At 37.0% G+C, this 25,804-nt stretch overlaps 1 protein-coding gene across 3 annotated transcripts in view; it reads right to left on the bottom strand.

Annotated features, from left to right (window-relative positions):
* The window catches only part of COL8A1 (collagen type VIII alpha 1 chain), a 220,743-nt gene that overhangs the window by 79,376 nt on the left and 115,563 nt on the right, over nt 1–25,804 (bottom strand). For all 3 annotated transcript variants that reach the window (XM_043998466.1, XM_043998465.1, XM_043998467.1), the window contains exon 2: nt 6,345–6,472. The gene's annotated coding sequence lies outside the window, so the exon portion shown is untranslated. The remainder of the gene's footprint in view (nt 1–6,344; nt 6,473–25,804) is intronic.

Raw genomic sequence — 25,804 nt, 5'->3', positions numbered from 1 at the left:
TGTGCCTCAGTTTCTTCAGTTATAAAGTAAGGGCTTTAGACTACATGATCTCTATGTTTATCAGAATTTTATTGGCCAAATCCTGTTGGAAGACTTATACAACAAAAAGTAGGGACAGTGTGATCTTTAAAATAAGTGTTATATATATATATATCTCACAAAGTTAGAGTTTGTAAATGTAAGATGAAGATATCATTTCAGTTAGTTTCATAAATGGAGTCATCAGACTAATATTTCACTTCATTGTTTTAACTCCGCTGTATAAAGTGACTTTAGCACCATGTTTTAAAGCTCTCTCAAATTCTTTCCAGGTCTAAAAAAATTCTGTGCTTCATTCAAAGATGATATTTTACATATCCTAGGGAGCTAATATTATGGGAAACCATTAACAGGCAGGTTCTATTTGAAATAAGACACGAGATCCGCTCTTGGGCAGAAAATGCATGCTTTTATATTAACGTGTTGTTTGTCTTTTTGTTATGAATGAAACATGGAAACCTTCAACCTTGATCTGTGTGCTAGGGCTCATTGCACAATAAGACTGCCTTCTCTAGAAAATCAAAGGGATCCAATTCTACCATGACCTTCTCCAGTCTTGTCTAGAGAGGTTAAAATTCCCACATCTCTCTCGTTGTCTTGTTTTTTTTTTTTTGTTCGTTTGTTTTGTTTTTGTTTGTTTGTTTTTTGTGGGGCAATGGGGGTTAAGTGACTTGCCCAGGGTCACACAGCTAGTAAGTGTCAAGTGTCTGAGGCTGGATTTGAACTCAGGTACTCCTGAATCCAGGGTTGGTGCTTTATCCACTGTACCACCTAGATGCCCCCCTCTCTCATTATCTTGAACCAGAGGAGGGAAAGAAATTGTCATAAAGGAGACACTAAAAATATTTGTCTTCATTAGTCACTAGGAATGCAAATTTGAAATGTAACTCACTACAGGTTGCATTCTGGCCTCCTTGCTTAGGATCCCTGCTGGCATATATTCTTCTCCCTAGTCTGATGTGGGATCCAAGTCTGGGTTTTATCCCTGAACAGCCTTATTTTCTCATAGCATATTTGTGTTATTAGAAACTGCAATAATCTTTTTGTTTTCTACATGTTGCAAGCTTTGATGTCACATTGATTTCTATCTAGATTTACTCTCAAGAGGGGTTTTAGTTATCCTGGGATTTCCAGAGGGAAGTATCCAATAAGGATCCATCTGGCTCCCTTTCCCCCAAGCTTCTAGCCTTACAGTCTCCACAGCTGGAGCCACTTAATCCCCTACTTGCACAGCAAACAGGCTCTGGGATAACTCCAGTTCCTGAGGCAGGGGAAATAGAAGGACATGGGGACCCATAGATTGGGTGCTTCAGAACCATCAAGTTTCTAGTTGGTCTAGCTTGTTCTTCCCAGTTCAGTAACTAGTCTCCTGTCCTGCTTACTGAGGCTTAAGAACCTGTATTGTTCTCACCAGTTCTCCTAGAGACTAGAGTTCTGCCCTTGAACCCTAGTCCCCATGGCTGGGTCCTGGCTACCTGCTGCCAGACCTCCTTGAGGCCAAGCATCTGCCTGTTTGGACCTCAGCCTATTGCCTTTTTGCCAGACTCCCTTGACACTCCACCCTCCTGTCTAGACTTCCTCCTATTGCCTGCTGCTAGGACCTTCCTGGATCACCTGCCTTGCCCCAGTGGGTCTGTCTAGTCTCTAGTTCCTGGCCATCCCCATCTGGTCCATTCTTCTGCCAACTAGGCCCCAGGTAGTGACATATTATAAAATATGTACAACATTGTTTACTATAGGCATTCTTCACTTATACAGTGGATGTGTTCCTGACAGTACATACAACAATTACATTTTTATAAATCAGTCCTCATATCATATGTTATTGAGCAGCTCGTGGTTTAAAGGAATTTTATTCTGAATATTTTTTTGTAAAGTAAAAAATTCTTTTTGCAGAGCAATTAAGCCCCCAATTTATCTTGTTTATAATTCTGGTTTTTCATATGAAGTAAGTGAGATAAACATGTACTGTAATAGTACACCATGTTCTAGAAGTATTGGTGAAATTTGCATTGGCTTGGACCACTGATTTAAGTATAGTACATCGAACTCCCCTGTGGGTTTTTCATTGTACTTGCCCTGTGTTATTGTTGGGGGATACTTACAAATTTGCACATTTAATATTTTAAAAATTTTGGTAAAATATAGTGTTCTTTATGCTTTAGTAAACTAATACTGAAAAGATTTATTTTAGATTCACTATATCCATTGTTCATTAATAACTACCAATGGATACTATTTTAAAGTCAGCAGTAATATGTGGACATGAAGAATATTAATGGGTGAGTTTTTTTCTAGAAAATATTTCTTTTAAGTCACTTTCTTAAGAAAATAGTAGGTAAGGAATCCATCTTAAAAGTGAAGAATTTGATGCAATGGAAGATTCAAGGTGGAAGGGAACTGCTATAGTGGGGTCAGGATGGGTATGAGTTCTGTTAATCCACTGAGGGTAAATACTTCACTACCAGCTTGACAAACCTTTACAAGATCCTAGAATGGTAGATTTAGAGCTACAAGGGACCCTAAGGGCTACCTTGTCCCAGAGCTTTCTCTTCCCTATCTCCCACTGATTTTATAGACAAGGAAACCAGGTCCTGGAGGGGTTAAATGACTTGCCCAAAGTCACACAGGTATTAAATAGAAGATCCAAGATTGGAACACACAAATCTGGTGCTTCTCCCAGTCTATCATCACCAAAACACCCCCTTGAGCATTTTTAGATGGGCTTTCAAGAGTCTAAGGCTAAAATGCATATCTTTTGCTTCACACTGGAGCTTTGGGCTTGGAAAAACCAAATCCTTCAATCATTCTTTGCTGCTTTGACTGTAGACATACCAATCATCACAATTTGCCCAAAGCCACATGCCTCATTGTTAAGAGAGACAAGAATAGACTCTAGGACATTTGACTTCCAGCCATATACTTCACTAGACTGCACGCTCTCTCTAGGATAGGGTTAAAAAAAAGTCCTTTTGTAAATCAAAATTATCCATCCTTCCCAACTTCCCAGTTAGTAAGCAAAAGCCTTCCTCCTCCCCCTCCCATCTCTATTTAGTAAAATGATAACTTTTAATGTTGATCAATCTTTGGGGTCATTGTATTTAGCACTGCTGCCATCTGCAGTAGCAAAGCTCAGCATAATGTGCGTTTTATACATCCCAAGTTACAGCCATCAAATGCTGTACTTTATGGCTGTCATTTAGTAGAAAAAGCCTACATTCTTCAAAGCTCTAAACGACTTCCAAAATGCACTGTGGTTTTCCCCCCATCTGTTTATCTCCAACATACAGTACAACCACAGAAAAGGCCCTTCCATAGTGTGCCTGATTAATAAAACAGATATAGATCAATTGGGCAGGTTTTCCATGGGTATTTTTGGTCACAGATGTAGTTCATTAATCGCCAAGTGCAAGGTGCTACCTCTTTATTGTGAATCCAAGAGAGACATTCTGTTTAGCAGAAAGTGGAAATAGGCAAAGGGATGGTTGTTTTGGAGGTTATTTTTTAAAAAATTTGCTTATTTGTTTTTTAGCTCATGAAAAATATGGACCTATCCATACTATTTTCTATAGATTATGATTCAAGAATTCAATTAAGTTGTCAGGAGTAAAGAAGACTTTAGAATATCCCAAGGGGGGGAAATCTGTGTATACATTTGTAATGCAGATGTGTACATCTCCACAGAAAATCAATGAATACAATATATTTCCATTTCCTAGTCCATGTGTTGTTTAAGGCTTTTCCTATTATGCTATGCTCATCCTGATATTTGTAGGGTTTTTAAAACTTTTAATCAAAAATATTTTTGTATGGTACTAAAATTACTGCACAAAATTCCCATATTTGAATGAGTTTAACACGATGTGGAATTAAGTGTAACAAGCCAAGTCTATCTCTCCTAGGCAACACACATATATACATTCAAAAAGTTCTTTATTTCTTTTTTGAATAAAAATTCCTATACCTAAGCATGACTTTCAGCTGAACCTGACTGACTTGATAACTATTTTAAACATAATGTTTATTTTGGTTTGTTCGTATTGTTCATTTATTGAATACTCTGTGATTTTTATTGCTCTTATATCCTGGGAGTCTTCATAACAAAGGATATGTCTTATTAAAAAGCATAAGTTGAATTTTTTCTATCCTTATTGTAACTTCACAAGCTTCCTCTCCTCTCCTCTCCTCTCCTCTCCTCTCCTCTCCTCTCCTCTCCTCTCCTCTCCTCTCCTCTCCTCTCCTCTCCTCTCCTCTCCTCTCCTCTCCTCTCCTCTCCTCTCCTCTCCTCTCCTCTCCTCTCCTCTCCTCTCCTCTCCTCTCCTCTCCTCTCCTCTCCTCTCCTCTCCTCTCCTCTCCTCTCCTCTCCTCTCCTCTCCTCTCCTCTCCTCTCCTCTCCTCTCCTCTTCTCTCCTCTCCTCTCCTCTCCCTTTCTCTTCTCTCTTCTCCTGTCACCTTCTAGGTTTTCACTATTTTCGTTGGCATTATTATTGTAGTTTTTAAAAACCGTATGAACCTATTGGTGCCCTTGGCAGTAAGATTTGGTTACAGGAAATCCAGAAGCTGAGCCTGCCTTTACTTTCAGCAATTATATTTCTTTGGATTAAATTCAGAGCCAGTCCCAGATTGTGAATACACTTCTCATCCAGCCTCCTTCACCAATTGTTTTGCAAACCCAAGCAATGAAGAAGACAGGAAGCTTTCTGTTCAAATATACTTAGGGGGATGATAGTTATTTATTTATTTTTTTTAGTGAGGCAATTGGGGTTAAGTGACTTGCCCAGGGTCACACAACTAGTAAGTGTTAAGTGTCTGAGGCTGGATTTGAACTCAGGTACTCCTGATTCCAGGGCCGGTGCTCTATTCACTGTGCCATCTAGCTGCCCCTGATAGTCATTTCTAAATGCTTTCATTTTGTTCTTTGATAAACATTCTCCATAAATAATCAGCGAATCCAATTTTTTTAAAAGTGTGAATTCAAACGCCCTTAAGAAAATTTCAAAGAACCTTTTCTTTCCCTTCCTTCCTTCCTTCCTTCCTTCCTTCCTCCCTCCTTTTTTGTGGATGTATTTTGTGTTTTGCATTTCTTTATGCCATGGGGATATAGCTGTGATGCAAAAACTAAATGGTGAGCTATATACCGTATTTTTAAAACATCTATAGACACATCCCTGGCTATCCTATATGCCCCAGCATCTTAGTTATCCATACTTCACAAGTGAAGCTCATGCTTTTCATTACCAAATAAAATTAAGAAGATGTAGAAAACCATTGTTTTATTGCACATTAGGAAATAATGAGCACTTCCAAAAGTCACACTTGAGACCAGACAATAATCATAAGTATAAGATGACTATGAATACTATGAGATAATGTCTACTTGTCAGAAATGGAAGGTATAATCTTTTTCCATCAAAGTTCAAAAGTTAATGATGCACTTTACATTTTTATTGCTTCTATTTAGAGATTGATCAAGGAATAAAAGGGGTACTGGTATGTAATTTTTTACTGTGGATATTTTCAACATCATGTGTGTATAATATATTTATTGTATGATGTGATATTTCAAAAATATTATTTCTTCCTTAGGAAAAGTTTGTTGTATGCCACTCCATCAAAGGGAAAAGATCATTTCTTTATAAAAAATCCATAACGTGCATCCAGAAATATCACCAGAAGAAAACCCTTGGTTCTTATGACAATGATAGAAAAGTATGTATGGAAAATATTAGAGGATACATGATAATATTAATTTTTCTATTTGTATGGGAATTATTTATTTTTAAAATCTACTGATCTTTTATTACTTGGAAACCTTATGCTTAATCATGAAAGAAGTTCATTCTAAAGAAATGTCTCAGTACATTCAAGCTATCCACATATGGCAAACACTTGGGTTCCTTAGCAGCTCCTATGGAACCGATTATGTTTAAGACCCTATTTAACATGCCTGGATTTAAAAATCTGTTTAGATCATGTGTAGCCCATGTATCTTGCTATTTGGACTCCTAAACCAGGCAGCAGCAATGTTTTCACATTTTATATTAGATGAAGGAGGGAGGTGTGAACCTGGCATAGGTGAACAGGTTACATGGAATTCAACAACAGCAAAATTTTGATTAGATTTTCCTACAGGTTACCACCAGTGCCCAAGGGGCAGCAGATTGGAGGAGAAAAAGAGAAGTGAAGGATGGAAGAGTAATTGTAACATCTGTGAAATGTCCCATACAGATGGACAGGTGTCCCCCCCCCCCCCCCCGCCTTCAGCAACATCCTGCTGAACCCTGGTCTAGATATTGTACACTTACATTTAGACTCTGGGAGAGGGAAGACTTGCACACCAATGAACTTGTTTTTGACTTATAGCAGGTCTGGGTTTGGTATCTGTCTCTTCAACACAAGGAACAGCTTCTCTTGTTTTGTTTCAGATCAGCCCCTGGGGATGGAAAAAGAACTAGATTATGAAATCTGCACAGTATGAATATATTGAATTCTTATTAGAGCAAGCCACTTGTTGGTCATGGAAGAATTCATGCAAAAAAGATATTTGAAAAAAATCATTTTCAGATTTAAGTACTTAGGGTGTATCCCCATTACCTTTTCTCTACTGTTACTTAGAGGAGAGGATGGCACTTCTTCTTGTTTTCTGCATATATATTGCTTCCACATAGTTTAGTCTAATGAGGCAATATATTGTTATGCCTAAGTCAGGACCCACTAATTTGAAATTTGTGATAATACATAGATGGTGTAAGTTGGTGCTTGGTTGCATTCTCTATGAAAGAATGGGTTTGCCATGTATATTCATGTTGGAAACAAGATTGAAGGGGGGTGGGTGGGAAGTTTATATATTTGAGAAAATAAACTTTCCAGGACATCTTAAATTCACAACAGCTAACCATTTACACACACTTGTTATGTCAGTTTTAAGTGAATTTTGTCTTTCACTAAAGCATGTCAAATAGTGCCTCAACTTGGTAATGCTTCAGTAGTTTTTAGTTACTATATTGTGTAGTTAGGTGGTTCAGTGGATAGAGCATCAGACCTGGAGTCGGAAAGACACCTTTTCCTGAGTTCAAATGTGACCTCAGAACTTAGCTGTATGACCCTACACAAGTCACTTAATCCTATTTACCTCAGTTTCCTCACCTGTAAAATGAGCTGGAGAAGGAAATGGCAAACCATTCCAGTATCTTTGCCAAGAAAATCCCAAAATGGGAACACAAAGAGTCAGACATGACTGAAAAATGACTGAACAACAACAAAAGTTACTACAGATTTAAATAAGTACTATACATTGAAAAGAAGTACACTTTGTTGACCTACTGTGATGGACAAAATTCTTCTCACCAATGCAATGGTACAGAAGAGTTCCAGGGGATTCATGATGGAAGAGGATCTCCAAATCCAGGAAAAAAAAAAAAGAACTGTGGAGTATAGATGCTGAATGAACCATACTATTTCTTTTGTTTTTGGTGCTGATGTTTATCTATGTTGAGGTTTGTCGTCATTGCTCTGATTTTTCTCTTATAACACGACTAATGCAGAAATATGTTTAATGTTATTATGTGTATGTATATATATGTATATATGTATATATATATATATATATATATATATATATATATATATATATATATATATATATATATATATATATATATATATAACCTATATCAGATTGCCTGCTGTCTAGGGGAGGGGGGAGGGAGGGGGGAGGGAGAAAAAATCTGAAATTGGAGAGCTTGTATAAACGAAAGTTGAGAACTATCTTTACATTTAACGGGAAAAAATACTTTATTAATAAAAAATAATAATGATAACATGACACTGTTATTAAACTGCCTATAGATGTGCACATAGAATGTTATTACTATTATAGTGGCTAATTTTTCATAATTCTTGCTGATTCTTACTACATATCCTTTGAAATTTTTTCTTACTTGTTTTGTCAGAATATAGCACTTTGGTGACAGGTAAAGTAGGGCCATTGATATTATTTATTGATATATCAATATTATGAAAAGAGAGTAAATTACTTAGAAAACACTTTTATTTGATGAATGTTGACATATGTAAAGGAATACTGATATTTGTACCACCTTTTTATATGTGGACCTGAGGATATTATAGAAACCTTGAATAAAGTAACAGAGTTGGAAGACTAAAAAAAAAAAAAGAAGTACACTTTTCACTTTTTCCTATATATGCACATATATTTCAGGTTTTTCACTAACTTGGCATTTTCCCTTGTGTGATAAAATAGCAAGGTTTTATGGTATTTGCTTTTCAGTGACACAGATCATGGGAGAAAAATTTATAGGGACATAAATTTAAAGGTAGAATGTACTTTAGAGGTAATCAATTCTAATCTCATTTTACTAATGATGAAACCAAGTCCCAGAGAGGTTTAAGAGACTTACTCAGGGTGGGTCAAATAGCTAGTTTGTGTCTGAGGTGGAATTTGAACCCAAGCTTGACTTGAAGCTACTATTTCATGATGCCTTACTACAGATAAACTATTTTATGTGACATACCATAAAGAGAACTATTTCTTTAGAAAATAAAAAAAAACGTTTTGTTCTTTTCTCAGAGAAGTTTCTAACATAAGAATAAAACTGTGATGTTTAATCATTCATATATAGAATTTATCATGTGAAACTTTCCAACCTTATAACTCTTTATACTCTTTTATAATCATCAGTCTCTTTGGCAATACCTCATTAACGTCATGATTTCATATTGCAAACCTCATTCTAGTTCCTATTGACTTCTGCTGTAAATGACAGTACAAATTTTAAAAAGGTCTCCTTGCCCTTTGGTCTGAAACTGAGATTTTATCAATACGGAGAATTGTATATGATTAACTTGTATATAATTTATAGTCTTGGAGAGTATCTTGAGGCAGTAAGAGGTTAAGTGACTTGATTAAGGTAATTTCCAATGTCAGACTTGAACCCAGGTCTATATTTTAGGCATATATTAAACTTTTTAGTTTAAGATAGATGTTTCTTATATTAAGACAAAATTCTTCTATGCCCACACTTTGTAGGATTTTTTGTTTGTTTGTTTTAGCAAAAATGTTTACTGTCAAGAGACTTTTTTATCTATCTGTTGAGATAATTGTGCAGTTTGGGGATACTTTTGTTTTTTAATATAATTAATTATGTTAATTATCTTCCTAATGTAGAGCCATCCTTCCATCCTTGGTATAAATCTAACCTGGATATAATAAATGATCATTTGGATTAATTGCTGGAGTCTTTTTGACAAGATTTTATTTAATATTTCTATATATTAAAGGTAGACTTGAACCCATCTTCCTGACCAGAAGACCTGCCAAGTAACTACGATAACATATGACTTCTTGGTCTTTATTGAATGAAAAATAAAATGTTAGTTGGGGGGGGGGTCACTTAATTTATTGGACAGAATTCATACTTTTAACTTTAAGTTTTCCCAAATAGGTCAGATACTTCCTAACTGTGTGACCCTGGGCAAGTCACTTAACCCTGTTTGCCTCAGTTTCCTCATCTGTAAAATGAGCTAGAGAAGGAAATGACAAACGACTCCAATATCTTTTCCAAGAAAATCCCAAATGGAGTTACAAAGAGCTGCACACAGCCAAAATGATCAAACAGCACCAACAAAAGAGAAGAGCTCCAAATAGCATTAGAAATAAGATTTAATACCTATGCTACACAAATTATTTCCAAAAATTGAGAAAGAAAGCACTCTAAGTTCTCTTATAAGCCAGATATATGCCTGATTCCCTTGATTACTCAGGGAAAGATAAAGTGAAGAAAGAAAACTATAGATCACTATAATGAATGAATCAATTGATTCATAAATATTAAATAAAATCCTGGCAAAAAAGATCTCAGCAATTACTCTAAAAGATAATTTATTGTATCCAAGTTGGATTTATAAGAGGGATGGAAGGATGGTTCTACATTAGGAAAATGACATAATTATACTAAAAACAAAAATATCCCCCAAACACACAATTATCTCAACAGTAATGGGGAAAAGGCTCAACATTTTTTTGGGGGGGGGCAGACAGTGGGGGTTAAGTGACTTGCCCAGGGTCACACAGCTAGTAAGTGTCAAGTGTCTGAGGCTGGATTTGAACTCAGGTACTCCTGAATCCAGGGCCGGTGCTTTAACCACTGTGCCATCTAGCTGCCCACCTAGGCTCAACATTTTTTGCTAAAAAACCCTACAAAGTATGGATATAGATGAATCCTTACTTATTATGATAATATGCATCTATCTTAAACTGAGAAGTATTTTATGTAATGGGGAAACACTTCCCAATAAATATAGTAGTAAAACAAGCCTACTCCCTTTTCCTGCTATTATTTGATATAGCTCTAGAAATTTAGCAATAGAAAAAAAAAAGACAGAAATTCAAGGCATAGCAAGAGCCAAGAAGGAGACAAATCTATCCCTACTTGCTGATGAAATAATGATTTAATTAGAAAATCCTAGGGAATAAGCAAAGAAACCAATTGAAAAAATATTTTCAGCTTAGTTGCAGACTACGAGACCACAAAGTTAACATTATTTCTACATAATAATAACAAAATTCAAGAGGCAATAATAAATGGGCCATTCAGAATACGTACAAAGTGCATAAAATATTTTGGAGTTAACCTACCAAAGTCCACTGAATACTCGTATAGATTCAATTATAAGATGATCCTTAAAGAAATAAAGACTAACATAGCTGGGGGAATACTCAGTGCTCATGGCTGTACTTCTCCAATATAATAAAAATGACAACAGTGTAATGTTAATTTACATATTCAGTTATATATCAGTTTTTCAAAGTAATATTTTACAGACCTAGACAAATAACTTCCAAATTCATTTAGAGGAGTAAAAGACCTAGAATATAAAGGAAAATAATGGAAAAAAAACTAAGAATGAAACACTTCCATATCTCCAACTATATTATAATGCAGCAAATATTAAAACCATTTGGTACTTAAAATTAGAGAAGTAGACCAATGGAATAAACTAAATAAAGAAGAAATAGAAATAATTGAACTTATTAACTCAGTGTTTGATAAACACCAAAACATAAATTACCCAAAAAAGAGTTCCCTTTTAATAAGAACTGCTGGGGAAAATAGAAAACAATATTGTAGAAATTAGACTGAGGGGGCAGTTAGGTGGTGCAGTAGATAAAGCACCAGTCCTGGATTCAGGAGTACCTGAGTTCAAATCTGGCCTTTGACACTTGACACTTACTAGCTGTGTGACCCTGGGCAAGTCACTTAACCCCCATTGCCCCACAAAAAGAAGAAAGAAGAAAGAAAAAAAGAAAAAAAAGGAAATTAGACTGAGACCAATGTCTTACACCATATTCCCAATTCATTCTAAATGAATATGCGACCTGAATATTAAAGACTATAATATGAAACCTTAGAAGAGAGGAGGTTGCCCTATACCTTTTCCAGATATTGAGAGAGAATTAATTCTTTTAAAAATTGTTTTTATTAAATAGATTTTTGATACTTCTTGTTTTATGACATAAATGTTCTCTGTATTACTCATCTTCCCCATTCCCAGAGACCCAGGAAGTGAATTTTTAACCAGAAAAAGGAATAAAGACAATTATGAAAGATAAAACAGATAATTTTAATTATATGAAATAGAAACATTTTTGCACAAACAAAATTAAATACATCAAGGAAAAGAATGGAAGAAGTCAGTTGGGGGGGGTAGGCTTTGTGTCTGATAAATGTTTGATATACAAGATATAGACAACCAACAGAAATCTAAAAGACCAAAAACCATTCCCAAACAGAAATGTGGTTAAAAGATATAGACAAACACCTCTCAAAAGAAAAAACAGAAACTATTAACAATCATATGAAAGAATGCTTCAAATCATTAATTATCAGAGAAATGCAAATCAAAACAAACTTGAGATCTCAAATCACAACCAGAAAATTGGCAAAAGGTAAAAATAGGATGGAAGGAGGTACGGAAAGACAGGAACACTGATAGATTTTTGGCTGATTTGTGAATTGGTGTAATCATTCTGGAAGGCAATGTGGAATTATGTAAACAAAGTAACTAAAATGTCCATATTCTCTGATCCAGACTTTCAACTGTCAGGTATAAAACCCAAGGAAAGGCTTGATATACATCAAAATATTTATAATAGCACTTTTGTGATAACAAAGAATTAGAAACAAGTAGATGCCCATCGATTAGGCAATGGCGAAACAAAATATCATACATGAATGTAATGGAATATCATTGTTCTGTAAGAAATGACAAGCAAGAATATAAAAAGACATGGAAAGATTTATACAAACTGATACAAAGGGAAATAAACAGAGTCAAGGAAATGATATGCACAATGATTACAGCAGTGGAAAGGGAAAGAACAACTATAAAATAAAACAATGCTGTGAAATTATAAAGAATAAACTTGCTCTCCCCCTTCTTTTCAGAAATTCACAGGTGTGGATTTGAACATAACATATAAAATCAGATTTCTAAAAAAAATTGATGATTGGTTTTGCTTATTTTTTTCTCTCCTTTTAAAATCTTTGAAAAGGTAGCTCTCTGGGAGGGCAGTGGGGGAGAGATATAGGACAAAATGTAGATAATGTAAAACCAAAATATATCAATAAAATATTTTCAAAAAGAAATAAGATTTTTTTCTGTCTGTTGATGATAGCTTTTGCTTCATCAATGTGCCAATTATCTTAGACAGCATATACCTAACAGTCAGATATTACTGTATCATCAATAAGTCATTAAACTAAGCAAATAATACTCTCTGCTTATTTCTTTTCTGACAGATTTAATAATAATTATTTCACAAGTTGTGATGATCTATAGAGATGATGTGATTTTAAAAGTGAAAATCCACTTCAAAATGTAAAATATTGTGCCATTATCTCATCTCTCTATCCCTATCCTACCACCCTGCCCTCTAACTCTTACTCAAGACTATTCCTTTCTTTTTCTCTCATTTTCTCTCATTCTTTTTTCTCTCCTCTTTCTCTCCTTACCTCCCCCCACTCTCTCCCTGCATCCCTGTCCCCTTTCTTTCTACCTCCCTCTCTCCTTCCATTTCTCTCCCTCTCTGTCTTCCTCTCCACCCCTCCCCCCCAATCTATCTCATTGCTAGCTCCCAATGGGAGCTTATTCATTCTGTATATTGAATGATATATTCTCATCTGTATACCTTCTGTGATTTCTGTTTGCACCTGGCTTGAATAAATGGGTTTATTTGCTACCTGTATTCTTTGTGGAACTGGCATTTGGTGGGAAGGGAGTCAGGCCTTGGATATAGCTTGTGGTACTTCTTCCCCATTAAGAGATAGTGATGGGGGCAGTTAGGTGGCACAGTGGATAGAGCACCAGCCCTGGATTCAGGAGTACCTGAGTTCAAATCCGGTCTTAAACACTTGACACTTACTAGCTGTGTGACTCCGGGCCAGAGAGAGAGAGAGAGAGAGAGAGAGAGAGAGAGAGAGAGAGAGAGAGAGAGAGAGAGAGAGAGAGAGAGAGAGAGAGAGAGAGATTGATTTTGGGTTCAGCTTGACCTAAAAATGATTCTTCCTAAACTTAACAATATTTTTAGAAGGGCAGGTAGATGTAACTCTAGGAGAACAGAGTGGCCGACTTCTGACCTCAACCTCTTACTTCCTTCTCTGGAAGGAATCAAATCCTTAGAAAAGGATGGATAGAAGAGACTAGAGATATCTATTTATGTCTGCCTTTGAGCTACCTCTAGATAGACTCATAGGGCCAGACATAACTTATATGAGTAGCAAACCGCCCCCCCCCTTATGCAATTAAAATTATATACAATTTATCCATTTTGTTCTGACTCAACATTTCCTCAGAAACATCTAAACAACCTACTTTCCCAAGCACATTTCTCCCAAAACATCTAAATAAAAAGGCTTAATAGAATTCAGTCAATCAACAAACATTTATTAAGCACTCATTGTGTCTTAGGCACTCTATTAGACTTTGGGAAGGATGAATGGATTGGCATGATCTTTTCCATTGCATCTGATTTTAGTTTAGTGCCTTCATGAGAGACAGCAGGGCCTAGTGGACAGAGAACCAGAATCGGCCTCTGAGTCAGTAAGATCTGGGCTCAAGGGCTACCTCAGACATATCCTGCCTGGCTGTATTACCCTGGGCAGCTCATTTAATCTTTTAGTGTTTTAGAACAGAGTGACCAAACTTGAGACTGCACCCAGTGGGATCAGATTAAAATGTTTATTGGGAAATGTTTAACAAAATAAATAGAATTACAATAGAATGTTAATTTGTGGTTTTCTAAGTCAATATTCTGCCTGCAGGGATCTGTTTCTATTTGAGTATGATATCACTGCTCTAGGCAACTCTGTAAGACTGAGTTACAGGAAAAGTGTGGGGTTTCTTTAATCTCCAGTAAATAAAGGTCCAATCTTTCACCCTCTTTTGTTGTTGAGTTGTTTCAGTTGTGTCCTACTCTTTGCAACCCCCTCCCCCCCCCGCCCTTTTTTTTTTTTGGTACAAAGATACTGCAGTGGTTTGTCATTTCCTTCTCCAGTCCATTTTACAGATGAGAAACGGAGGCAAACAGTATTAAGTGATTTGCTCAGGGTCACACAGCAAATAAATTTCTGAGGCCAGATTAGAACCCAGGAAGATGAGTTTTCCAGACTCCAAGCCTGGCACTGTATTCACTGTGCCACCCTAGCTGCCTTGATCCTGTATACTAGCATAGTATTGAATGAAATTCACGTTGTTCTGGTCACTTTCTTTCACTATTATTTTTATTTCTACTGTCTATATAATATCAAACACTTATGATAGGAGAATGTAATTCATATGTATAGGAATAGGCTTTAATTGACTAAAAATGTCAGCTAGGTGGTACAGTAGATAGGTCACTGGGTTGAACATTAGGAAGATCTAAGTTCAAATTCAGCCCAGGATATTTACTAGTTGCATTACCCTGTGAAAGTCATTTAACCTCTGTCTGCCTCAGTTTCTTCAACTATAAAAATTGATGTAGGAGGCAAAAAAGGGGTTAACAGAAAAACCTAGGACCCAAACTCTAATTTAGATCTGAGCTCTAAGAGGGATTCAGACCCCAGTTAATGGATAACTTAAGACTTGAGTCTTCATTAATACAAGTCAGGGCCTAGGTTTTACCACCCACATTAATCAGCACCCATAACAAGAACATACAGAGGCAGGTCATAGAGACCTTAACTATAACAATGATATACTGACAGGGTATAGAAATTCAAACTGATAAATGAAAAAAAAATTTAAACTAGACATGGGAATCAAAAAGTGACATGCACGGAAAAGGACAAATTTGTCCCCAGATTCACCTTATGATATGTAAACCCCCAAAATACACTTCCATGGAAAAAGGCACCCACCTTGGGGGTTGGCTTAGGACCCCAGGCACTCCAAATTAGGATAAACCCTCTCCTGTACCTCCCTAAGGAGGAGATTATTATAATGAGACTGATAATCAATTTATCCATACTATAAATATAATTGTCTTTTCTTTCACTATTGGAGAGATACTTTTCCACTTTTCTGATTCTCTCCCTGTGGTCACTCACAGTACTGCAATAAAACTTGGGAAACTGAGTCACTGAGTCTTGTAATTCTTTTTGGACGACTCATGATCAATTTGACCCTAATCCATCCACATCAAAGTGAGGGTGATGGTAGTGTCTACCTCACAGGGTTGTTTTGGGGATCAGATGAGATTTTTTTTTTGTTCTTGCAGGGCAGTGAGGATTAAGTGACTTGCCCAGGGTCACACAGCTAGTAAGTGTCAAGTGTCTGAGGTCAGATTTGAACTCAGGTCCTCACGAATCCAGGGCCAGTGCTTTTATCCACTGTGCCACCTAGCTGCCCCAAATGAGATATTTTTAAAGCACTTAGCACAGTGCTTGGCACAGAGGAAGTATGTAATAAATGATTGTTACCTTCTTTCCCTTCTAAAATGAAATCATATTTGAGAAATTGCATAGTATAGTATAAAAAGTGTGGAATTTGGAGTTAGGGAACCTGGGTTTAAATCTTAGGCTCAGGCACTTAACTCCCGACACAAGTTGGGGCAAGTCATATCATCTCTTTGCTGCAGTTTCTTCATTTGTAAAATGAAAGTATTGAAGTAGACAATCACTGAGGTCCCTTCCATCTTTAAGTGATCTTATGATTCATTATACTATACATTTTATGAAAACATTGACTAAATATTTGTGACATCTGCTACTTGGGAGGAATTTAAGACAAAATATGGTTAACAGCCAACGGGACAGCTACCTATCACAATCTCAGCTTCTATGACATTGAGTATTCTCTTTTATATATGCAGTTAAGAAGGGGTATTAATGATACAGTATGTATTGAAATGTCTTCTTCAACTGAGAGATCATTGCGCACAGTAACAGGAATGTTGTAATGATGATCAACTGTGAAAGACTTGGCTACTCCAATCAATACAATGATTCCAGACAATTCCAAAGGACTCATAATGGAAAGAATTCTATCCATCTCCAGAAAGAGAACTGATGAATTCTGAGTGTAAATTGAAGTATAATTTTCACACTTCCTACACTTTATTTTTCTTCCTTTTTAGAAGAATATGGATAATATGGAAATATGTTTTAAATGATTTAACATGTATAATTGATATCATATTCCTTGCCTTGCCAGTGGGTGGGGGAGGGAGAGAAAGAATTTGAAGCTCAAAATTTAAAAGAAAAAACATCCTAAAAATAAATAAATAATAAGTGATTAAAAAAAAAAGAAATGTCTTCATATGGCTACCCATTCCAGTAGGATTCCAGGGTGCCCTTTAGCATCATTAAGGTAAAGAATGGATTAACAAGTAGTTAAAAATCACCTACTATATATTTGGCATTGTGCTAAGTACTGTGAGAGAAACAAAAGGCAAATAAGACATTAACTCTGCCATGCCCCTCCCACCCGGAAGTTTACATTTTGTTGAAGAGACAAGACTTACATTCATGAAACACCAGAAGTCAAGAGCATATCATTAAGCACTACATTGTGTGGTGAAAATAACATTATAGAGAACAATGAGCTCTCCTTAAAGGCCTACTAGAGGCAGGGGTGGAAGATCCTCCATACCATGAAGGAGAGGTGAGTTTTCAATAGGCATAGAGCCCTGAAGGAGGCAATTGCAAGGGTAGAACATTATGACCCAAAACAGAGAACTCAGAATGGGAATGTAATATAGAGAGATCAGAAAGGGGACTGGTTTGATGGGAGAAGAAGTTGCATAAGTTGGGGAATACTGTATCAAGAACAGGGCAGCTAGGTGGTACAGTAGATAGATTACAGGGCCTGGAGTCAGGAAGACTCATCTGATTGAGTTCAGATCTGGTTTCAGATACTTACTATCTGTGTGACCCTGGGCATGTCACTTAACCCTGTTTGCCTCAATTTCCTCATCTATAAAATGAGCCAGAGAAGGAAATGGCAAACCACTCCAATGTTTTTGCTAAGAAAAATTTGGGATGAGGAATCTGAAATGACTTAAGTACTGAAAGATAAGGTTACATAAGGGGAGGAAAGGGTTATGGAAGGATTCAAATGCCAAATTGAGAAGCTTTAATTTCACTTGAGGCATAAAATGAAATTTTTTGAGTAGAGGAATAGTATGATAAAAACCAGTGTTTTAGAAAAATTAGTTAGGATTGATTAGAGAGAGAAGAGAAATTGGAGTCAGGAAAACCATCCAGGAGATGAATTAAAGGTGGAATAAACATTAGATAATACCTAGTCCCATCCCTTAAATTTTACAAATGAAAACACTGAGTTCCTGAAAGTCTTAAGAGTGACTTATTCAAGGTCATCCAGGCAATAAATGTCAAATGCCAATCTGAATTCAGGTCCTTGGACTCCAGAGTCAATGATCTTTCTAACTGCAGATAACTTCTGCTAAAATAACAAAAAACTAATGAATGAAAAAGCAGTCTATGTTTAAATGATCAAAATATAAATACTGAAAAAGTGGTGAGAAAAAAATGCTACTACTTGATATTCAATTTAGTATTTGTGTGATGCAATGATACGGCATGTTCTATAGTGGATCTGGGATGCAGAATTCAAGTACAGGCATTTAATCTCTGCTAGTTGTGGTTGGATGTCTATTTCCCAGGAACAGTAAAAACAAAATCAATATCTACAGTCTCTTTGGCACACAGCCTTCCCCATAGATCCTGCACAGTATATGTCTAGACCTAAAGAGTGGATACAGAAATTCAGTCCTTTGGCAGGATGTGTGGATATTCAGACATAAATTGACCTTGGGTTAGCAAAAGGTGGCAATCCATGAAAACATGAGGAAACATCTGGAAATTCATGGGATCCTGAATGGTCCCTAGTAATATATGACATTCCAATTAAAGGAATTAGTGCCAGAACTCAGCATGTTGGTAAATGCTTGGGAACAAGCCATTCAGACGTAGAATGTGCCTTTTATTGAATCCTCCCCATATATGTAGGAAGACACCATGCTGAATTACGATTCAGCTGTTAGTAAATTTAAAGGTGATTCAAAATATTCTGAAATGACGCCTTAGCAATGAAGCCCTCTAAGTTTAGGTAGTAGGACAAAGGAAATGAACTGTAACAGTTTTAAGCAAGAGGGATTTTCTAATCCTCTCTCGAAGGCAATTATAAAATTAAGGTTATTATGTTAGGCACAGTGCCTTATATCATAGGCACCTAATAAATGATTATTGAAGTATAAAATTCATTTTGTATTTTTGAGATTAGTTCTCAAATGCATAAAAAATTAGAAGGACTTTTTATCTAGAATAAATTCAGAAAATACAGAGAATCCTACTGGATACATTCATTAATATTGTGATATCTTTGAAAAAGTTTTGATTCTTTAGAAATGAATTAACAGAGGCATTCTTGAGACCAGCCAAGATGGAGTAGAAAGACAGTCAAACTCTCCCCCTGAACTCCTCCACAAAGATGTAGAAAACATACTATATTAAGTCCTGATTGGGAAATCCAAGAAAAAAATCACAGTAAGTTACTTTTCCAGCCCAGATCAGCTGGGTAACAGATAGAGAGGTTGGTGGACACTAGGGTCAGGCTATTGCTAGGACTGTATAGCCCAGGGCTTTCCAATTGAGGAAATACTAGAGGGTATTCCTGTAGCTGTAGACTGGGGCAAGAAGAGGCCCTACATGAGGAACAAAAGGGCCTGACCTTATTAAAGGAACAGGAATTCATATCAACAGACAATTCTATTGCTCACTACTCACTGCTGGGTCACAGTTCCAGAAAAGATGGAGAAGGCTACCTGTGCCTTGAGTGGGGAGGGGTGGTCTAGTAAAAAAATGGTCATGGGCCATAGACTTTGTACTGAATAAGGAGCAAATATGGAAGTGAGCATCAGTTGTGTGGCTCTGAGCCCAGGAGAAGAGCAGGGCCTTAGATGCATCCCTTATCCCAGTTTAAAGCCTATAATGGGATAACTAGTTTAGGAAACCCAGACCAAAGGGGAGCCTGCAGTTCTGACACCCCAGCTGACTGGGGCTATCGTCATCCTTCGGAAACTTCATTCATAGCAAATCCACAATTATGTCTCTCAGACCCAAACACAGGCCAGGAACTTTTAGAACTCAGACCATAAAGGCAATGCTCAGACTTTACTTTGGTTCAGACTATTTTGTATACACTGACAGTTGTAGGTCCCCAGTCTGAGATGTCCCTGAGATCCTGTAAAATGTAACACTCAATACCCCTAGAAAGCAGCAGCATGATCTAAGAAAAAACACAAGACCAAGCATGGCCCAGATTTGCATCCAGAAATGCTCAGATCCTCACTCTAACGAAAAGTCAGAAGCTGGAAGTAAGGTTGGAAGAACGAGTAAACAAATTAAAAAAACACATGTGCTCATTATAAAGAACTATTATGGAGACTGGGATACTCAAGACCCAAACCTAGAAAAGAATGACTCCAAAATGTCTATAAGTAGAACCTCAAAGAAAAACACAGCTTAGATACAAAGTTCACCTAGAATTCCTGAAGAGATGAAGCAAGAGTTTAAAAATGAATTTGTAAATGAAATGAGAGCACTAGAGAAAATGGAGAATAAATAAATACACTAGGGGAAAATTGGGAAAGAAATGAGAGCCATGGAAGAAAGAATTGGAAAGAAAACTAAAAGCTTGGTGTAAAAGGTACAAAACTTTACCCAAGTAACAAAGTATTAGAAAATTAGAATGCATCAAGAATAAGTTAATGATTCTAAGAGACAACAGGAAATATTAAAATAAAACTAAGACAGAAAAAATAGAACAAACTATAAGGTATCCCATATAACAAACAACTGATCAAGAAAATAGATCAAGGAGAGATAATTAAGAAATATTATATCATGTGGGTGGGGGGCTAGAATAAAAAAGGGAATGTGGAACTAAAAATAAAAAATCAAACAGAAAGGGAATTTTTGAAAACTTGAAAGCCATGATCAGCAACAGAACCTACATACCATATTTCAAAAAAATCATAAAAGAAAGTCACATAGATTTCTTTGAATCAGAAGGCAAAGTAAAAATAGAACAGAATCCACTTGTCACCTTCTAAAAAATAACCCTAAATGAAAACTTCCAGGCATATTATACCAAAATCCAGAGCTTCCTGGTCAGAGAAAATTACTTCAAATAGTCAGAAAGAAAGAATTCAAGTATCAAGGAGCTACAGTGAGAATCACACATGATTTGTCAATCACCAATATAAAGAAACAGAGAGCTTGGAATATAATATTCTAGAAGGTACTTGATAAAGGCTTACAACCAAGAATAATTTACTCAGAAAAGGTGAGTATTAGATTTTGGAGAAGAAAAAATAGATCTTTAATGAACTAGATGACTTTCCCAGCATTCCAGATGAAAGATTAGTATTGTATAGAACCTTTTTTTTTTTCATGAGGCAATTGGGGTTAAGTGACTTGCCCAGGGTCACACAACTAGTAAGTGTTAAGTGTCTGAGGTCAGATTTGAACTCAGGTACTCCTGAATCCAGGGCTGGTGTTTTATCCACTGCGCCACCTAGCTGCCCCAGAAACTTTAAAATATAAACACAGGAGTCAAGAAAAACATAAAAAAGGTGAATATGATTGATTAAACATGAGGGCCTAAACAAGGATGAACTTTTTACATTCTAATATACAAAGATGATTATGTATCCCCTGAGAAGCATATCAAGGGTCACAGAGGGAGTCTAATAAGATTCTAAGTCAATAATGAGTCTATGATCTTAAAATTAGAAAGGAAAGATAGAGGAAAATGAATACACCAATGTAAGGAGTCCAATACCCTCCCAATCCAACTGTAGGAAGAAGCTTCTGGAAAGGCTTAAATCCCCCGAGCATGCTTGTAGTAATTGCTAAAAGCCTCTTTTCCTACTCCTGGGGAATTTGAATATCAACTAACTACCAATTTCCTAGGCTTCGAGCCACTTCCACCTCCCTGCCCTAGTATAAATTGCTACCAATTCCTGAACTTTGATCTGTATACAAGATCTAAGCTTAAGAATCAGGGTGCCATGCCCAGCTGAGCAAGACATAGTGAGAAACAGGGTGATACTCCACCCCCCCCCAAAGAAAAAGAAAGCATGTGACTAGCATCCGGAAGCTGCCTGGCATCTGGAAGTTACTATTCATAGACCACCTGTAAGTCATGTCAATCAATGGACCAGCCAATTATCTTGGAGCTGTGTGTAGGGACCACCCCTCTTCTGGTCCCACAGGAAGTTTCCACTCAAATGGACTGAGAAACAGTCTCTTTAGTTGCTGGGACAAGCTCCTGGCAGCAGGAGAAGCAGGCAGGGTAGACAGGTTTCCTAACTTTCTGAACTTCTTATATTCTCTTTGGAAGCATGGGCTGCTAGGTGAAGTCAGGTTTTCTCTCTCTCTCTTTGTTAACTCCTCCTATACTTTAATAAATGCTTAAAAGCCTAAATGGTTGCCAAATTTATTAGTAAACTTAGCTAGTTCTCTCCCCCACCACACACACACACACACACACACACACACACACACACACACACACACATACACACTGGGGGCAAGAAAGGCGATCACACATTAGATTTTAAACATCACAATACTTTATGGTCCTTTACCTCTCAGATGTGATTTCTCTTTAGAAGCATTAGTCAATGACCAGGACTGGGACTTAGGATCTCAGCACAGTCACCACTATCTTCCAAGCCACTTCTTAGGGAATGTAGAATAAGCTGGACTGGGACTCCCATAGGACTTCTCCCTTTCTCCCTGACATGAGGTCTGTGATTATGGGTATACTTTTAGCCACACACCCCTCAGGCTTTCCCCCTGGTAACATAAGTGGCTTTTATGGGAGATTGCCACCTTTTCTTTTCTGTGCTTTGGAATCTTATCCTTATACAAATAAACAGGAAGCAGTATGTGTGGGTGGGTGGGGAAATGGCACTTAAATTTCACTGTTATTGAAAGTGATCAAAGGAGTGTAAAATACACACACAACTGGATACAGAAATAAATTTATTCAATGGGGAAACAGGTGGGAAAGGGGAGAAAGGAGAGTGGGGAATAAGAAAAAGGGAGATAAAGGTATAGATTAGTTGCAAACAAAACAAACTCAAACCAAGGAGTGTGATCTATTCATAGAAAGGTTTAAAAGGAAAAAGTCCTGTGACTGGACTCTGGGTGAGGGAAAGAGAAATAGTTTTCATTAAGTCTTGAGCACTGGTGCTGAACATACTCTTCTCTCACCACCCTTTAAAAAAAGGGGCAGAAAAGTGACCAATTAAAGCAACAACCAACCATGATTCCAAAGACTCCTGATGAAACATCCTCTCCAGCTCCTGACTCAGGGTGAAGATTGAGACACTTTGGGGGGGGGGGGGGAGATGCGGCCAATGTGGGAATTTGTTTTGCTGGACTTAATATTTGTCACAAGAGTTTTGTTTTCATTTTCGATTGGGCAGGAGGAAATGGGAGAGAAAGTGGACTTTTATCAATTGTAAATGTAAAAACATAAGTTTGGACATATAAATTAACATATCCTATGAGAAAACCTAGAATTTTAGAGATGGAAAAAAACCTTGTATTTCATCTAGCCTGATCCCTTCATCTTATTCTAGGCTATTTTACTACTCTAACATGCCTAATACATGTACATATTTTAAGTGTACTGCAAAAGTGAATGAGATAATTACAAATCACTTTGGGGTTAAAGAATTAAAACCCAGAGCTCATGAGCATAAAGTTTGATTTCTTAAAAGTAAATTTTATGTTGTTTTCTTTTTCTTTTTTAATTTTTTTTTTTTTGGTGAGGCAATTGGGGTTAAGTGACTTGCCCAGGGTCACACAGCTAGTAAGTGTCAAATGTCTGAGGCCAGATTTGAACTCAGGTCCTCCTGAATCCAGGGCCGGTGCTCTATCCACCGTGCCACCTAGCTTCCTCTGTTTTATTTTTCTTAAGAAACAGAATGTTTACTTTGTTGGCTACCAGAACTGCTTTAATCCCTCTTGAATGTTTTTGATAATTATAACAGCTCACTTTTACATAGTTTTTGACAGTTTGAAAAGCTCTTTCCTTTCATCAACTTTGGGTAGTAGGTAGTGCAGATATCACCACTCTCATTTTACAGGGAAGGAAACTGAGACTTTGAGGGATAAAGTAATTTCACTTGCTTTGACATGTTGCTACTGTCTTTCAGACTAACTTCCTGGGGACTTGGAATGTATTTTTGGTCTTTATATTCACAGCACTTAGAAATAGGATCATAAATTGAGAGCTAGAAGAGATCTGAAAACTCAGCTAATACCACCTTATTTTACAGATGAGGAAATTTAATCCAAAGAGCCCAAGTCCTTTCCTCAAGGTGTGGGGACCAATTTTTAATTGGGGAGTGTTAGCTAAGCGGCTCGCTGCAATTTTGGGGCAAGGAAGGAGACCGGCAGCCTCCCTCAAAACAGAATAGGATTTATTTTAACAAGAATGAACTTAAAAAAACCCCACAAACAGGATCAGTAGGATCAAAGGAAAGGAAATAAAATGGGGAAAGGGAAATTATACAACCTGAAGAAATACCACTGCCCAGGAATCAGCTGAGAATACACAGCAGAGCTCCTGCCACCTTCCAGCATCCAGCTAGAATGCCGAATTCTCCTCCCCCAATCCCAGAAACCCCCCAGCCTTCAGCCAATTGGATGGCCGCTCTGACAGTCACATGACTGCCCTCACTAGGCTTCCAATCATTGTAATTTTGCCAGACCCATGTAGGCGTTGGCGAGTGGTGATGACGTGAGGTGCCAGCACCATGGCAACGGCTACAACCAGTGGGTGGAGTGCGGTTTGCGGAGCCCCAGACCAGTGCTTGCCAAGGCATAAAAACCTCAAATAACAATTAATTCTTTACAAAGGTTACATGGAGAGAAAGGGAAGAGTTGAGATTCTACAACAGTCTTCTGTCTCTGTGATAAGTCACATGAGGACAAAGGATGTTTCATATTTGTCATATCTCCAGGACTTACCACAGAGCCTACCACATAATAAGCACTTAAAAGTTTGCTAATTGATTGACTAGAATATTTTTGTTAGGCTAAAAGATTTCAAATGAAGTAGAAACTTGAATTCGTGTGAAATGTCAAGACAAATATAGACACCATTTCATGAACAGATTGAGGTTGTAGGATAGCAAGATGTCAAAATTTCATTTGTCATAAATTTGGAGCCAAAAGAGATCTTAGAGGTCCTACTTTTGAGGAAAATGGGGTCCAAGGTTAATAAATGACTTGTGAAAGGTTACAGAAATATTAAGTAGAAAAGAGCTGGAATTTGAACCAGAGTACTGAGAGACTCTAATGAGATAATGAATGTAAAGCTTATTGTTGTTATTGATTATTAATTTTAGCTTATAGACACCATGTCTCAGCCTGATGAAGACCTCATTCCCTGAGCTTTTATTTCATGTCCTTCTTCTGAGCTCAAGAAGTCCATATAGAGCAATAAGGGGGTATGATGATAAATGTTTAACAACTTGGCTAGGGGGATTATGCATATATATTTTTAGTTATAGTATGCATTCTTAGCATTTTAAAAGAAGTCTAGATAATCAACAAAATGATGCCAAGCTCTGATTTGTAGCAATTGCGGATTTATCAGGTGTCAATATTTACACAAAATTTGACAGTTCCTAAAGTTAGTTAGAGCGACCTCCAGTATACCCCTCATTTGAGATTCTCTGAGATCAAATACAGAGTAATTTCTACTTCACTTTATCTTTCTGGCAGTGTTTGGGGAAGAGTAGAAGAGGTAGATTGGAGGAAGAGGATTTAATCTCTTCATCTTTCTCTATTTCCTAACTGATAAAAAACCGTTCCTTATTCCTTAGACTACCATTTGCAAAAGCAGTCACTTTTGTTGTTGTTCAATAATTTTTTAGTCATGTCTGATTCTTCATGTCCCTATTTTGGGGTTTTCTTGGCAGAGATACTGGAGTGGTTTGCCATTTCCTTCTCCAGCTCATTTTACAGATGAGGAAACTGAAGCAGACAAGGTTAAGTGACTTGCCCAGCATCACAAAACGAATAAGCGTTTGAGGCCAGATTGGAACTCGGGGCGATGAGTCTTTATGACTCCAGGACTGGCACTCTATCCACTGGGCCATCCAATTGCCCATAAAAACACTCACAGCCGACATTTCTTTGGTGCTTTAAAGTCTGCA

This window comes from Dromiciops gliroides, chromosome 3 (assembly GCF_019393635.1).
Source record: "Dromiciops gliroides isolate mDroGli1 chromosome 3, mDroGli1.pri, whole genome shotgun sequence".
NCBI lineage: Eukaryota > Metazoa > Chordata > Mammalia > Microbiotheria > Microbiotheriidae > Dromiciops > Dromiciops gliroides.
This window is presented reverse-complemented; position numbering and strand designations above follow the sequence as displayed.